This window comes from Schistocerca nitens, chromosome 8, assembly GCF_023898315.1.
Source record: "Schistocerca nitens isolate TAMUIC-IGC-003100 chromosome 8, iqSchNite1.1, whole genome shotgun sequence".
Taxonomy (NCBI): Eukaryota; Metazoa; Arthropoda; class Insecta; order Orthoptera; family Acrididae; genus Schistocerca; species Schistocerca nitens.
In genome coordinates this window covers 337697438-337712171 of record NC_064621.1, presented here as the reverse complement: position 1 = coordinate 337712171, position 14734 = coordinate 337697438, and positions in this window count along the sequence as shown.

Below are 14734 nucleotides of genomic sequence, written 5' to 3'. Positions count from 1 at the left end.
TCGTCTCACAGCCTTCTCTACTCTTGCGTTCTTCGTCTTCGTGCCGGCGCTTCTCGACACGCCGGAACATTTTTAGTCATCTTTCCTATGGTTCTGTTCCGTAGTTGCAATACTGTTGCCATACACTGTGCCGAATATTATGCCACAGTTGAGGACTCACAGTGCATAAAAATAGTATGAGAAGGCTCTAAGGGTATAACATGCTGTCGACATGCGTCACTTGTGTGCCTCCTGCTTTGATGTGTGACGCCTCCTTTCAGTAAGGCAGCCATAAATCATTATCCATAAATCCTTCAACAAAATAGCTGTAAGTCATAATCTGTCTATGTTTCTAACTCAATACCTGACAAATATCATGATCTTTCGGAGCCAAAGACTATCAGAGACATCTTCCACGTACCGCGACCTGTTACTACAGCACTTCATATGAACGTTTATCAGGAGACCAGACGCTGTGGGTGGCAATCGTAACTCAGCCCACTGCGGTATAGTTGTCTGAAATTGCACTGATTCCTGCCATGTACGAGAAGATAAATGACGCCTGGGAAACGAAAAAATCGCTCTAAGCACTATAGGACTTAGCATCTGAGGTCATTAGTCCCCTAGACTTAGAACTAGTTAAACCTAGCTAACCTAAGGACATCACACACATCCATGCCCGAGGCAGGATTCGAACCTGCGACCGTAGCAGCAGCGTTGCTTCGGACTGAAGCGCCTAGAACCGCTCGGCCACACCTGGGAAACGGTGGAAACTACCTACAGCGATATTTCATACACACACTTAGGAACACTGTGTCTGACAGCCAATAAACTTGACACTTATGGAAATAGGCGTGAAAAGTGACGAGGACTGGATCAGAATGAATACAGAAAGATGGTAGGAAAACAGGACTAGACGTCGAGGCTTATGTTCCAGACAGACTCAGCCTGGGGCTCTAAACTGTTCAAGACGATGATGATGATGATGATAATGAATACCTTCACAAATGTGTTTTTCCGATGAAGCGACTTTTCACATTTACAGCACAGTAAAAAGGAAGAATGTCCGGATCTGGGGATCGTAGAACCAACATATCACGGTTCGGCTGATCAGGGGCAGCTCGAAAACGAATGTTTGGTGTAGCTTAATGCACAATACAATTACTGGACCGTTCTTTTTCCCTATCCCGACCATTACGGCTACATTTCACCCGGATACGTCGGAACTTCAGGTTGCATATAATTTTAATCATAGGTAGTGTTTCAACAGGATGGTGCACTGCCATTCTGTGGAGTTATTAGTCAGTCTGTTCCTGGATGAAATCTTTCCGGACGAATGAATCAGTAGAGACAGTCCAGAATCACGGTCACCAATTCACCATTATAACCCCTCCTGATGTTTTTTGTGGGTTAGGGCAAAGATAACGTGCACAGATCACCAACTGCTGATATACAAGTCGGTGACGGAAGACACGTTGGCAAAAACATGGAGAGGAATTGAGTATCTCCTAGAAGTTCTAAGGTTAACGAACGCGCCACATTTAGAAGTGTATCCATGAAAAACTTCATAAGTTAAGCTACTATTTGTAATAAACCGCATAGATTTATACAACACAGTTTCTCAGAAATACTTTTTTGTATTCACGGAAAGACTTTACGCTCACCCTGTACTTAAAAGCACACAGACTTGAAAACTCTGGAAAAGGGGTGTACCTTGATATAACGGTTGTTAATGGAGTTGTCGAAACAATTTGCAAATTCGGGCATCTGCGTGGCGGTTGCCGCTTATAGGGGCGCTAATCCACAACTGTTGTTTGGTGGATAAGTTCGTAGCGTTTTTGTTTCGTATGTTGGGATTCCGTTTGATACGGGTTTATCCATCGTTTGTCATTTTTCATTTGTAAAAACTGGTTCAAATGGCTCTGAGCACTATGGGACTTAACTTCTGAGGTCGTCAGTCCCCTAGAACTTAGAACTACTTAAACCTAACTAACCTAAGGACATCACACACATCCATGCCCGAGGCAGGATTCGAACCTGCGACCGTAGCAGCAGCGTGGCTCCGGACTGAAGCGCCTAGAACGGCTCGGCCACACCTGGGAAACGGTGGTAACTACCTACAGCGATATTTCATACACACACTTAGGAACACTGTGGCTGACAGCCAATAAACTTGACACTTATGGAACGTCATTACACAATAAAACTGTAATACGAACCAATAAGCTGACTCAGTCCCTTTACTTTTCAGGTCTTTCTTTTACCAACTAAGCAAACGGAGCACAGCTCACGTCTGTATTCGGTATCCTAATCTTCTCACACATACCAACCTCATTTCCATTCTTTGGTGCAGATCAAAGGTTTTCTTGGGGTGGGGTCGCAATTCGTTATTCTTTCAGCCCTCACCTCCATATCCTTCTGATTCCGGTGCTCTTCGCTACCAAATGTAATTTCCCATTGGCCTCACTTCATAGCTCAGTGGTCAGTGTGTGTAGCCACTATACAGAAGACCTAGGTTCGACTCGCAGGAATGCCAGGTTTCTTTCCTTAGTGGGAGGATTGCACAGGGGTGCACAAAGCCCCACGATGCCAACTTAGGAGCTACTTTGAGGTCAAGAAGTTGGACAACGACCGGGAGTCTTCTGCACTGATCCCATCCTACATCGTACTATATACACATGATGGGGTGGGCTGGTGGGCTGGAGAGCCCAGTGGAAGCACTGTTGGCAGTAGAGTGACATGGTGTGTCACAGCTGACCAGCGTAGCTATGCCTCTCTCTGATGTCCTTGGAGGGTGCTGACATAGGGCAACAGCTTCCATCCCCAATGCCGAGCCAGTCCCTGTGATGCTGATGGCAGGTTCGTGGTACTTCAGTAGCTGTTAGACACCACAGCCTTTTATGTCAACGGCGTGCTACTTGCATTGGCGGTTTGGATCCCCACTGGCAGGTCGCTGTGCACATCTCACTATGGCAGCCGTGTCACTACGGCAGGACGTGGATACTGCTGTTCGCTGGTTACAAGTCACTGCCCTCTGGCAGGAGTCGGATGGCGGCTGGCGTTGAGGTGCCAAGTCCCACTAGGAACTCAGAGTTGGCAGCAGCAGACAGAGGTGGCAGGTCGGCGGTGCTGTGGCACCAACTCTCGTGAAGGACTTAGTGCTGGCGACAGGCGCAGACGGTGCCCAGTCGTCTCGCTATTTGCAATAGCTTTGGTGTCGTGGTGGTGCTTCTGGTATCCAAGTGATGAGAAATGAACTCTGTCTCAAAATTCTGACTTATTTCTATGCCTCTGGTGCACTTTTATTTCACCAAAATCCGCCTCCAGCAGAGTCACTCACAATGAGAGACTTGCCCTGTTGTGGCGGCCTTGCCGTGACTATTGGGACAAGGGGGGTACGGCTCCAATTTACTGTTGTCCAAGATGGTGGCAATGACGTCATCCAAGTTGGCGGCCGTGACGTCATTCAAGATGGCGGATTTTGGCGGGAAATTTGAATTTTGGCGGGAAAGTGCCAGGCCCCCCATCCCCAGAACAATGGCGGGAAGTTCAAATTCCAACAGGATAATGGTGGGAAAAATGGACTTGTCTTTATTATGTAACCAGTTTCAAGCATGTGTACGCCACGAGCTCTAGAGCCTAAAAGGCTTAGTTGATATCGTTGCCACCAGAGAGCACCACAGTGACATCATCCAAGATGGGGGGTTTTGGCGAGAAGTTTGAAATTTGGTGAGATGAAGGTCAATTGGGCTACCTCCACTAACCTAACCTCACCCCACCCCCCAGGAAATGGCGCAAAGTTCAAATTCCAACATGATGATTGTTATATCCTAGCCAGTAATGCCAACCGAGCCCGCTGCCAAAAAGGTTGGCAGCATCAAAGTCCGGACGCCGTCCGCATAAGCAGCGCCAGCGATACAGGAAATCGCCGCAAGTCTGCGCGCGCCACCGCTGGCTTCTGGCTTCTTAAGCGCTGGAGTCGCGAGCGCTAGGACAGTTCTGGATTCGCCGCTCAGTTGTATACTCGCCACCGAATTGTGTACCTGCTAGTCAGTTGTGTGTTCATCGCAGCAGAGTTGTTGTTTGTCGTCATCCGACGCTGACCAAGCCGCTCCGACTCGAACTAGACAGATTTCTGTAGACCATGTTCACCACTGTGTTCTGTATCGTCGTTAATAAAGATAAGTACCGACTTTCATTTAATCCGAGTGTTTGGGTTTTCATCTTTCTGTTCACTGTTCCAGCGGACCGGTCGGCCCGCTATTAAAAGTGTGGCGGTGACTTCGTAGGCCGTTTCTACAGCGAAGTGTTGTCGCTACGAAGGCCGTCACAAAACTGGCAACGAGGACTTCCGAACTCGTGTGCAGGGCTGGTTTAACTTGTTTCTTGAGATAGAATTTTGGGGGCTGGTTTAATTTGTGTTCACTATGTCTGCCGAATTACAACAGTTGATCTTGTTACAGAGTCAGCAAATACAAAGTCTGGTGGAAGCAATCGCCAAACAAGCGGCTAATCCACCACCACACAAGGAACACGCACAGGCAGCACCGCCTTTTCGTACTTTTGAGGCATCACGAGAAGAATGGCAAGAATATTTCGCGCAGTTGCAGGCGCACATGACAGTCTACAAAATCACAGGTAATGAGCGGCAGCTTTATTTAATTTCCACTGCAGGCGTGGAAGTCTATAGACTACTTTGTAAGTTGTTCCCGGAATCCAAGCCAGAAGCTTTAGACTATGACGTTGTTGTTACCAAGCTTGCTGAGTATTTCGAGTCACGAGTTCATGTGGCAGCGGCCAGATTCAAGTTCTTCAGATTAAAGAAACTGCCACATCAATCTAATAAACAGTGGTTAACAGATTTACGGGGCCTCACCCATCAGTGCCGATTTAATTGTGTGTGTGGAGCTTCCTACAGTGATGTCATGTTACGAGACGCTATTACTCAAAACATTGCAGATTCTCGTATTCGTGCTGCTATCTTAAAGTTGCCTGACCCGACATTGGAGACTGTGATGAACATTATTGAAGCCCAAGATACTTTTGACTATGCTGAGTGTGAGTTAGATCAGCCATGTATTTCTCAAATTGCCTGTGCTAAGCAAGTTATGTCACGCCCGCGGCCCCACCGGCAGAGTCAGACTGTAAACACTAGCCGGCCGCGTCATGTTAAACACATTCGTCAGCCGCGTGTGCAAAATGATAGAGTTAAGTCTTGCCCTAAGTGTGTTCTTGCTCATCCTCGTGAACGTTGCCCGTTAAGAAACGCGGTTTGTCACTTTTGTCAAAGGAAAGGACACATCCAGACTGTTTGTTTGCGTAAACGCAAGAACAATTCTAGTGCTGCCCAGCCCATGGATATTCATGTTCTTCAAAGCCAGCCCGCCCAGAAGGTCGCGTTTAAAGACTCTTCCACTGTTCGTGTGGGTAATAAACTTGTTCGCAATAAGCCACCCACCCAGCCCTCTGCTATGCGACCCAAGCGTAATTCAAACGCTGTAAAAAGTAATGTACAGACTGCAAGTGAAGCGGGAGTTGTTGTTCCACCCGCCCAACCCACGAGTTGTCGTAAGCAGCGAACACGCGCTAAACGCGCTGATTTTGTGTCTTCCGCCTCCGCTGCACCGATCCAGAGACAGTGTAACAAACTATTTGTGAAGCTACGCATCCAGGATAAGACCTTCAATTTTCAATTAGACACTGGTGCGTCTGTGACTCTCATAAATAGTGCTACGTATGCGGCTATAGGCCGCCCTAAACTTTCAACGGCAAAACATTCTTTGGCTACTTATAGTGGAGAACAAATTCCTGTGTTAGGTGTATGTAGCGTGCCGGCCACATTCCGGGGCAACACAAAAACAGTTTCATTCACAGTGCTCCGCGCTACAGACAGTGTAAACATTTTCGGATTAGACTGTTTTGACTTGTTTGGCCTGTCTATCCAAGACAATGTGTTGCAACTTAATTCTGTTGTTGTTCCTCAAGACAGCAAAACCGATTTGTGTAACCGATACAGTGACATATTTAAAGACGAACTCGGTTGTGCTGCGAACTTTGCCGCTCATATTACGTTAAAAGATAATGCTCAGCCTCGATTTTTTCGTGCTCGTCCAGTGCCTCACGCCCTCCGGGCATCTGTAGAAGATGAACTTCGTCGTTGGCAAAACGACGGTGTTATTCAACCCGTTTCAGCGAGCCAGTTATAAAGAAACCGTCTGGCAAGTTACGTTTGTGTGCTGATTTTAAGTCGACAGTTAATCCTCAGACTGTCATTGATTCTTTTCCTTTACCTAGACCGGACGAGCTGATGGATAAGTTAGGGGAAGCTCGTTTCTTTTCCAAAATTGATCTCCGTGAAGCATATTTGCAATTGCCCCTCGACGAGCAATCACAACAGTATTTTGTCATAAACACGTCGTTGGGGTTGTTCCGTTTTCTGCGTTTGCCTTTTGGTTGTGCGTCAGCTCCAGCTGTTTTTCAGCGTTTTTTGTCCCAACTTTTGGCTAATGTGCCATCGTGTTGCAACTATTTAGACGATATTGTTGTGTCCGGTCGGACGCCTGCTGAACATTTCCGTAATTTGGAGTGTTTGTTTACAGTGTTGTCTCAGGCGGGCCTACGTTGCAACATCGATAAATGTTAATTTTTCCTTACGGAGTTGGAGTATCTGGGACATGTTATTAATGCTCAAGGCATTCATCCCTCCCAGTCACATTTAGCAGCTATTCGTGATTTGCCCGCCCCTCGCAATCTGCATGAATTGCAAGCAGTTCTTGGCAAATTGACATATTATATTAGGTTTATACCTAATGCATCACAGATTGCTGCACCGTTGCATCGTCTCCGCCGTAAGAATGTTCCGTTTGTGTGGTCAGCTGATTGCCAATCAGCCTTTCAGCAGCTAAAAGAGGCTTTATTGAATGATCGTTGTCTGGTCCATTACGACCCTAACAAGCCTCTGGTGTTAGCTTGTGATGCTTCTTCTTTCGGCCTCGGTGCTGTGTTGTCTCACCGAGTCGGTAACACCGAACGTCCTATTGCGTTCGCATCTAAATTGTTAAACAAAGCTCAGTGTAATTATAGCCAATTGGACAAGGAAGCGTTGGTTATTGTGTTCGGTGTCACAAAATTCCATCACTACCTCTATGGTAGACCATTCTATTTAGTAACAGATCACAAGCCCCTGACGTCACTGTTTCATCCGTCTAAACCAGTTCCTCAGCGGGCAGCTCAGAGACTACAACGTTGGGCTCTTTTGTTATCACAATACCAGTATGAGATACTGTATCGCCCTACAGCTCAGCATGCAAACGCTGACGCGCTTTCTAGATTGCCGATTGCTGCGGATGATGTCTTCGATTCCTCTGACAACTCTTGCCATCAGATTGACGCCGATGAGCATCAATCCCTCCGGGATTTTCCGATTGATTATCGTCAGGTGGCACGTGAGACAGCTACGGATCCTCATCTGAGTTTACTATTACGTTTTGTTCAACGTGGTTGGCCGTCCAAGGCAAAGGACATATCGGATCCTGTGGTTCGTCGCTATTATCCGCAACGTCATCTGTTGTCTGTTTCGCACGGAGTTTTGCTGTTACGCACCGAGAATGACCAGTTTCGTGTAGTGGTTCCCCAAGTGCTCCAATCCAAGGTCCTCGACTTGTTGCATCAAGGTCATTGGGGAGTGGTCCGCACCAAGCAGCTTGCCCGCCGTCATTGTACATGGATCGGCATTGATAAGCAGATTACGCAGATGTCTACAGATTGTTCGACGTGTGCCGAACACCAAGCTGCTCCGCCTCAACGCTATTTTGAGTGGGCACACCCTGCCGGTCCCTGGCAGCGAGTACATATTGATTTCGCTGGCCCATATTGGCATTCTCGTTGGCTCATCGTGATAGATGCATTTAGTAATTTTCCGTTTGTTGTGCCCATGCAGTCTACAACGTCTGCACAAACTATACAGGCGTTGACTTCAATTTTTTGTATTGAGGGTCTTCCAGAAGTTTTAGTGTCTGACAATGGTCCACAATTTACCTCTGCTGAATTTGAAGGTTTTTGTTCTGCCAATGGCATTCGCCATGTTCTTACTCCGCCGTTCCACCCTCAATCGAATGGTGCAGCGGAACGTTTTGTACGCACATTCAAGGATCATATGGACCGCCTTCGTGCTACGCACTCTCGTCAGCAGGCCCTCATCACGTTCCTGTCGTCGTACCGGACCACGCCACGCGACGGCCCTTCGCCTGCGGAGCTTCTCCACGGCCGTCGTCATCGCACCCTACTACGGTTGTTGCACCCCCCGGATCGACCCGCCGCTTCTGAGCATCGCACGCGTTTTCAGAGTTTATCACGGTCGCCGTCGTTGGGAACGTGGTACCGTGATAAGTGTCCAGGGTCGTGGTTTTTATACTGTTCAAGGTGCTACTGGGGTGCACAGGAGGCATCAGAACCAGTTGCGCCGCGCTGGCCGCCCGGATTCTGCCGCTCGTTCTTTGTCCACAGATTTGGTCCGCGGCGGGTTCCAGCCGCGCCTTCCGACTTCGCTGCCGCCCCCAGGGCAGCAGCAGCAGCCGTCGCCGCTACCACGCCGACAGCCCGTCCCGTTGATGCCTCCCGCGCAGCTTCATACGGGAGCGCCCCGGGTGGTCGCTCCGGCGCCTGCGGTCCCTCTTCAGTCGCCACCGCCTTCGGAGCTGATGGACGTCGACCCCTCAGCCGGGCCGCCTTCCCAAGCGGTGGCTGTGCTGCTGCTCCTTTTCTGACTTCCTCACTGTGAGGAGGTTCGGGTGGAAGTTTGTGGCCTGTTGGCCTTTACTCCCCTGGGAATCTTGTAGAGTCTTCTGTCTGTACTGGTGGTTGGTTCTGTACTGGCAAGGAGTGCCGATGACCTATTTCCTGTACTTGTCGGTATGACGATTTTTCTTCTTCTTCTTGCTTGTTACTGAGGGCTCTCCCTCGGTCGGGATACTGTCTGTAGTGTATCCTGTTTTATAAAATTCTCCGTAGATCAGAGCGGAGATGATGTAGCGCATTTGCCACTCTGTGAAGATAGGGTAGGAATCAATCTGACTGAAATCCTCCCTAGAAAGACCAATAAGGCCTTCTGGATACCCAAGTGGGTGATGTGGGGGTGGAGGTTTGGGATGGTTAGGTGGAACGAAAGGATAAGGGTTGTCGTGGTGGGGGTAAGTACCATCGCGAAGCGAGTCAGCGATCTTCTTCGTTACAGCGCTTGCGCTGTACATGTCTGGAAGCGGGAGGAATGGGACTTCTTCCCACTCTTCTTCTTGCGCTGCTGCTCCGGTGTCCTCCTTGTGCTGTGTCGCCTCCCCTTCGGCAGGCTCGTCTGTCTGCGTGGCCACCGTCGCGAAATCCTCCCGTGGAGGAGTCGCCTGGGTGGCGGTGTCGACTGTTGTGGCGGAAGCTGCTTTGGCTGAGCGAAGCTCCTGCGTCAGCTCAGCTGTCTGACGCCTAGCCTCGCCCAGTTCCGCCAGCATGGCCGCCCTCTCTTCCGCCATGGCGGATTTGAAGGCGGACATGGCTTCTTGGACGGCGTCGTTAAGGCGCCTGGTGACGACGTCTTCGGTACAAGTGACCACCTCTTCGTGTGTGGTGGTCACTTGCTTCTGCGTCTTCTTCTCCGGCCCGCGCCAGTTTCTTCTGTAGGCGCAGGAACGGGCGTTGGCCGCGTGCGCGCCGCCGCAGTTGGCGCAAGTACAGGGGGCGTCCTTCTGCTTCTTGCAGTCACGTGTGTCGTGTGCTTGCGCACACTTCAAGCACGCGACTGCTCCGCTACAGTGCTTGGCGACGTGGCCAAGCTTTTGGCAGCGAAAGCACTGCGCTGCAGTCTTACTCTTCTTCTTCCTGGCTGGTCCTGCTAGCGTGAGCAGCAACTCCGCCAAGGCAGCAGCTTTGCGTCCCCTTCCGCGTCCCGACATCTCGAGTAGCAACAGCGACAGTCAGCTATGTGTAACTCTCCGCGGCGTGAGCGGGAATGGCGGCGTGTGCAGCCTGTACTGCAGCCGCTTTCCTTGGGCACCCCCAAGGAGTCTGACACCGCAGCGCCTTGTCCGGCGCCCACTCAGCAGCCGTCGACGCAGCGTCAGGAGACGCTGCCTCTCTTCGTGGGTCCCGACGCCCCGTCGCGTCCAGTACCAGAAGCTGCGCCCGTGGTCACAGGCGTGCACCCTGACCTCGGTTTTCAGTCGGTGTTTCCCGAGGCCCCGCGCAGCCAATGCTGGGGTGCGGACCAGGGACTGCCATCGACAACAGTCTCCGCCCCGGTCTCTTCTGCTACGTCTGCGGCCAGACCCCTCCCCCGCCGTCGACGCTCGCCACGTCATTATTCAACGACGGTGCGGCGATTTGGGGGGGAGGAGTGTTATATCCTAGCCAGTAATGCCAACCGAGCCCGCTGCCAAAAAGGTTGGCAGCATCAAAGTCCGGACGCCGTCCGCATAAGCAGCGCCAGCGATACAGGAAATCGCCGCAAGTCTGCGCGCGCCACCGCTGGCTTCTGGCTTCTTAAGCGCTGGAGTCGCAAGCGCTAGGACAGTTCTGGATTCGCCGCTCAGTTGTATACTCGCCACCGAATTGTGTACCTGCTAGTCAGTTGTGTGTTCATCGCAGAAGAGTTGTTGTTTGTCGTCAGCCGACGCTGACCAAGCCGCTCCGACTCGAACTAGACAGATTTCTGTAGACCATGTTCACCACTGTGTTCTGTATCGTCGTTAATAAAGATAAGTACCGACTTTCATTTAATCCGAGTGTTTGGGTTTTCATCTTTCTGTTCACTGTTCCAGCAGACCGGTCGGCCCGCTATTAAAAGTGTGGCGGTGACTTCGTAGGCCGTTTCTACAGTGAAGTGTTGTCGCTACGAAGGCCGTCACAAAAATGATGGTGGGAAAAATCCAGTTGTCTATATTATTTAACCAGTTTCAAGCAGATGTATTCGCTACTGAGTCTGAACTGCAACTGACATAGTTCATATCGGTGCCATCAGAGAGCGCCACCATGATGTCAATCAAGATGGCTGCACCCAGTGTATCCACACATGGCTTAGTACACAGAGGACGCCGTCTTGACATCAGCTGATGACGCGAGTACCGTTATCCAAGATGGCGACAATTTCTTTTTTTCGCCACCCAGATGACCTGAATTGGCAGTGCACATCCAGTCTTTGCTGAGCTGTCGTTGTCAAACCATCGTCATGTGTTCGATCATCGAGATGAATGTGAAGGATAGAGCATAACAAAATGGCGCGCAAGAAAAGACACTTTACTAACCTCAGTCCTTGGACTGCCACCACCTCCTAAGGATTCTTGGGAAAAGGACTTGGACATAAGACTTTATTTAAACAATTCCATGCAGGTGTGTTCACCACAAGGTCAGGATTCCAATTGACATAATCCAAGACGGTGACACCCAGTGTATTCACCACGAGGTCTGGACTCCAACTGACTTAGTACATATTGTCGCCACCACAGAGCACAGCCGTGACGTCATCCAAGATGGCGACCGTGACGTCAATCAAGATGGCTGCACCCAGTAGATTAGATTAGAGATTAGATTAGATTAATACTTGTTCCATAGATCATGAATACGACACTAGGTAATGATGTGGAACGTGTCGGTTAATAAAAGATGTCTATACAAGATATTACATTACACAAAATATTGCATGACACTAATGTTTAAGTTGTTGTTTTTTTTGCCCCCCTTAATTTATATCTAAAAATTCAGCCAATGAGTAGGAGTTGTCATCAATAAATTCTTTTAACTTATTTTTAAATATTAGTTGGCTATCTGTCAGGCTTTTGATGCTGTTTGGTAGGTGACCAAAGACTTTTGTGGCAGCATAATTTACCCCTTTCTGTGCCAAAGTCAGATTTAACCCTGCATAGTGAAGATCATCCTTTCTTCTGGTGTTATAGCTATGCACACTGCTATTACTTTTGAACTGGGCTGGATTATTAACAAAAAATTTCATAAGTGAATATATGTACTGTGAGGTTACTGTGAGGATCCCTATATCCTTAAATAGATGTCTGCAGGATGACCGTGGGTGGGCTCCAGCAATTATTCTGATTACACGTTTTTGAGCAATGAATACTTTCCTACTCAACGATGAGTTACCCCAGAAAATGATGCCATACGAAAGCAGTGAATGAAAGTAGGCATAGTAAGCTAATTTACTGAAATTTGCAATAACCCTAATAGCATACATAGCTGAACTCAGACGTTTCAGCAGACCATCAATGTGTTGCTTCCAGTTTAACCTCTCATCAATGGACACACCTAAAAATTTTGAAAATTCTACCTTAGCTACAGACTTCTTTTCAAAGTCTATATTTATTACTGGAGTTGTGCCATTTACTGCACGGAACTGTATATACTGTGTTTTATCAAACTTTAAAGAGAGTCCGTTTGCTGAGAACCACTGAATAATTTTGTGAAAAACATCATTTACAATTACATCACTTAGTTCTTGGTTTTTGGATGTTATTACTATACTTGTATCATCACCAAAAATAACTAACTTTGCATCTTCATCAATGTGGAATGGTAAGTCATTAATGTATATCAAGAACAGTAAAGGACCTAAGACCGAACCCTGTGGGACCCCGTACTTGATAGACCCTCAGTTTGAGGAATCAGCTGTTGTTTTAACATTACATGAACCACTTATTTCAACTTTCTGCATTCTTCCAGTTAAGTATGAATTAAACCATTTGTGCACTGCCCCCCTCAAACCATAATGATTTAGCTTATCTAAAAGAATTCCATGATTTACACAATCAAAGGCCTTTGAGAGCTCACAAAAAATACCAATGGGTGATGCCCCGTTATTCAGAGCATTTAATATTTGATCAGTGAAAGCGTATATAGCATTTTCTGTTGAAAAGCCTTTCTGAAAACCGAGCTGACATTTTGTTCGTACTTTATTTTTACAAATATGGGAGGCTACTCTTGAATACATTACTTTCTCAAAAATTTTTGATAGAGCTGTCAGAAGAGAGATTGGGCGGTAGTTGTTCACATCCGACGTACCCCCCTTTTTATGCAATGGTTTCACAATGGCATATTTCAGTCTATCGGGGAAAACACCCTGCTCCAAAGAGCTATTACATACTGAAACGTCCCCTTTTAAACAATTTTACACGACTGTGCTTAAACTGACACACAATATTTTGTTAGCGCAACGCAATCTGACTTTCAGAATTCCCTACAAAAGAATGGCCCTGACTAACATTAAACTATACCTTTCACAAATCACTAAATCACTTACCTCACAAAAATCTTCGTTACTCCCACTACTGCAATACAGCGAGCGCCACTACTGCCAGCTAAATAAAAGATTCAAACTATGGAAGGCACTAACTACTGATAGGGATAGTTAGCAAATGAAAGATATTAATAGAGAACAAACAATGTATTTACCTTGATATCATCATATATAAATATAGCAGTTCATGACAAATTTCAAAACTCCGCCATCTCTCTCCCCACATCCTCCACTGCTGGCGGCTCACCTCCAACTGCGCAACGCTACGCGCTGTTCACAGCCAGCTGCCTAACACTACAATGGCGAGTATTACAACAATGCAAAGCAGCCACAGACTGCACACAGCACAGCCAGTGATTTTCATACAGAGGTGGCGTTACCAATAAAAAAACCTAAACAGCCTACTTACATAGCCCCCATGCTCCCCACAAAAAATTTTACAAATTGGTTTGGGCAGTGGCCAATACAGATTTGAAAAAAATTTTTTATAATTACAATAACAAAGAAATCAAATGCACACACTTATTGATACAATGTTGGTCAAAAGCTAAAATTTTCTCACAGTCCATAAAGACAGTCCTGATCATTCATCACATTAAAATTGCCGTGTTTTTCTCAAAGTCTGAGCAGTAAAAGACAATGCACACAGACGTAGTGGATTTCCTTGCAGTCTTGAAGAAGTAGTGTTGTCCTTCCAACGGAAAGACAGTGCTGACTCGACATGCAATGGGCCACAACAGAGCAAACCGACAGCAGAGTCAGTCGAAATTTTGAAGAGTATTGGTAGGTAGGTCATCACAGAGCAGACCCACTGTAGTCCTGGTAGAGATTACGGTATTGGTGGGCCACCAGAGGTGCAGACCCACTGCAGTCCTTGTAGAAATAATGGTACTGGTGAGTCAGCAAAGACGCAGACCCACTGTAGTCCTTGTAGAGACGGCCAGCAGCCATCTGTTGCAAATGTGCAGGTGCACAATCACCATCGAAGAGTCTTGCGGACAATATAGCAAGTCCATAAACCACCACTTGTGCACTCACAAAGTTTTTGGAATTGTCCTTAGAACCAGCAATGCTGTTATCTAGTCCCTTGCTGAATTATTAACACATGTGCAAACACTAACAGTCCCTACTTCTCACATATTGTCCATATACTATGACCAACAGAAACGTGTGCAATGAAATGTAACTTACAAGTTACTTAATTTGATGAACTGGTGTCAATTACAATTTTATAACATAAGAATACAATAACAAAGGTACAAAATACATCATTAAAAACATAACAATACAATTAACATTTGTAGTACAGGCTTTACAAAAGAATCGAAATAACATATGCATCAGTGTTACAGGAATTATGACATGAGTACATACATAAAAGATCAGAATAATTTTCGTAACATCAACTTCACACATGAGCATTAAAACAAAACAGAACAAATAATGTCTAAACGTCTTTACAAAGTA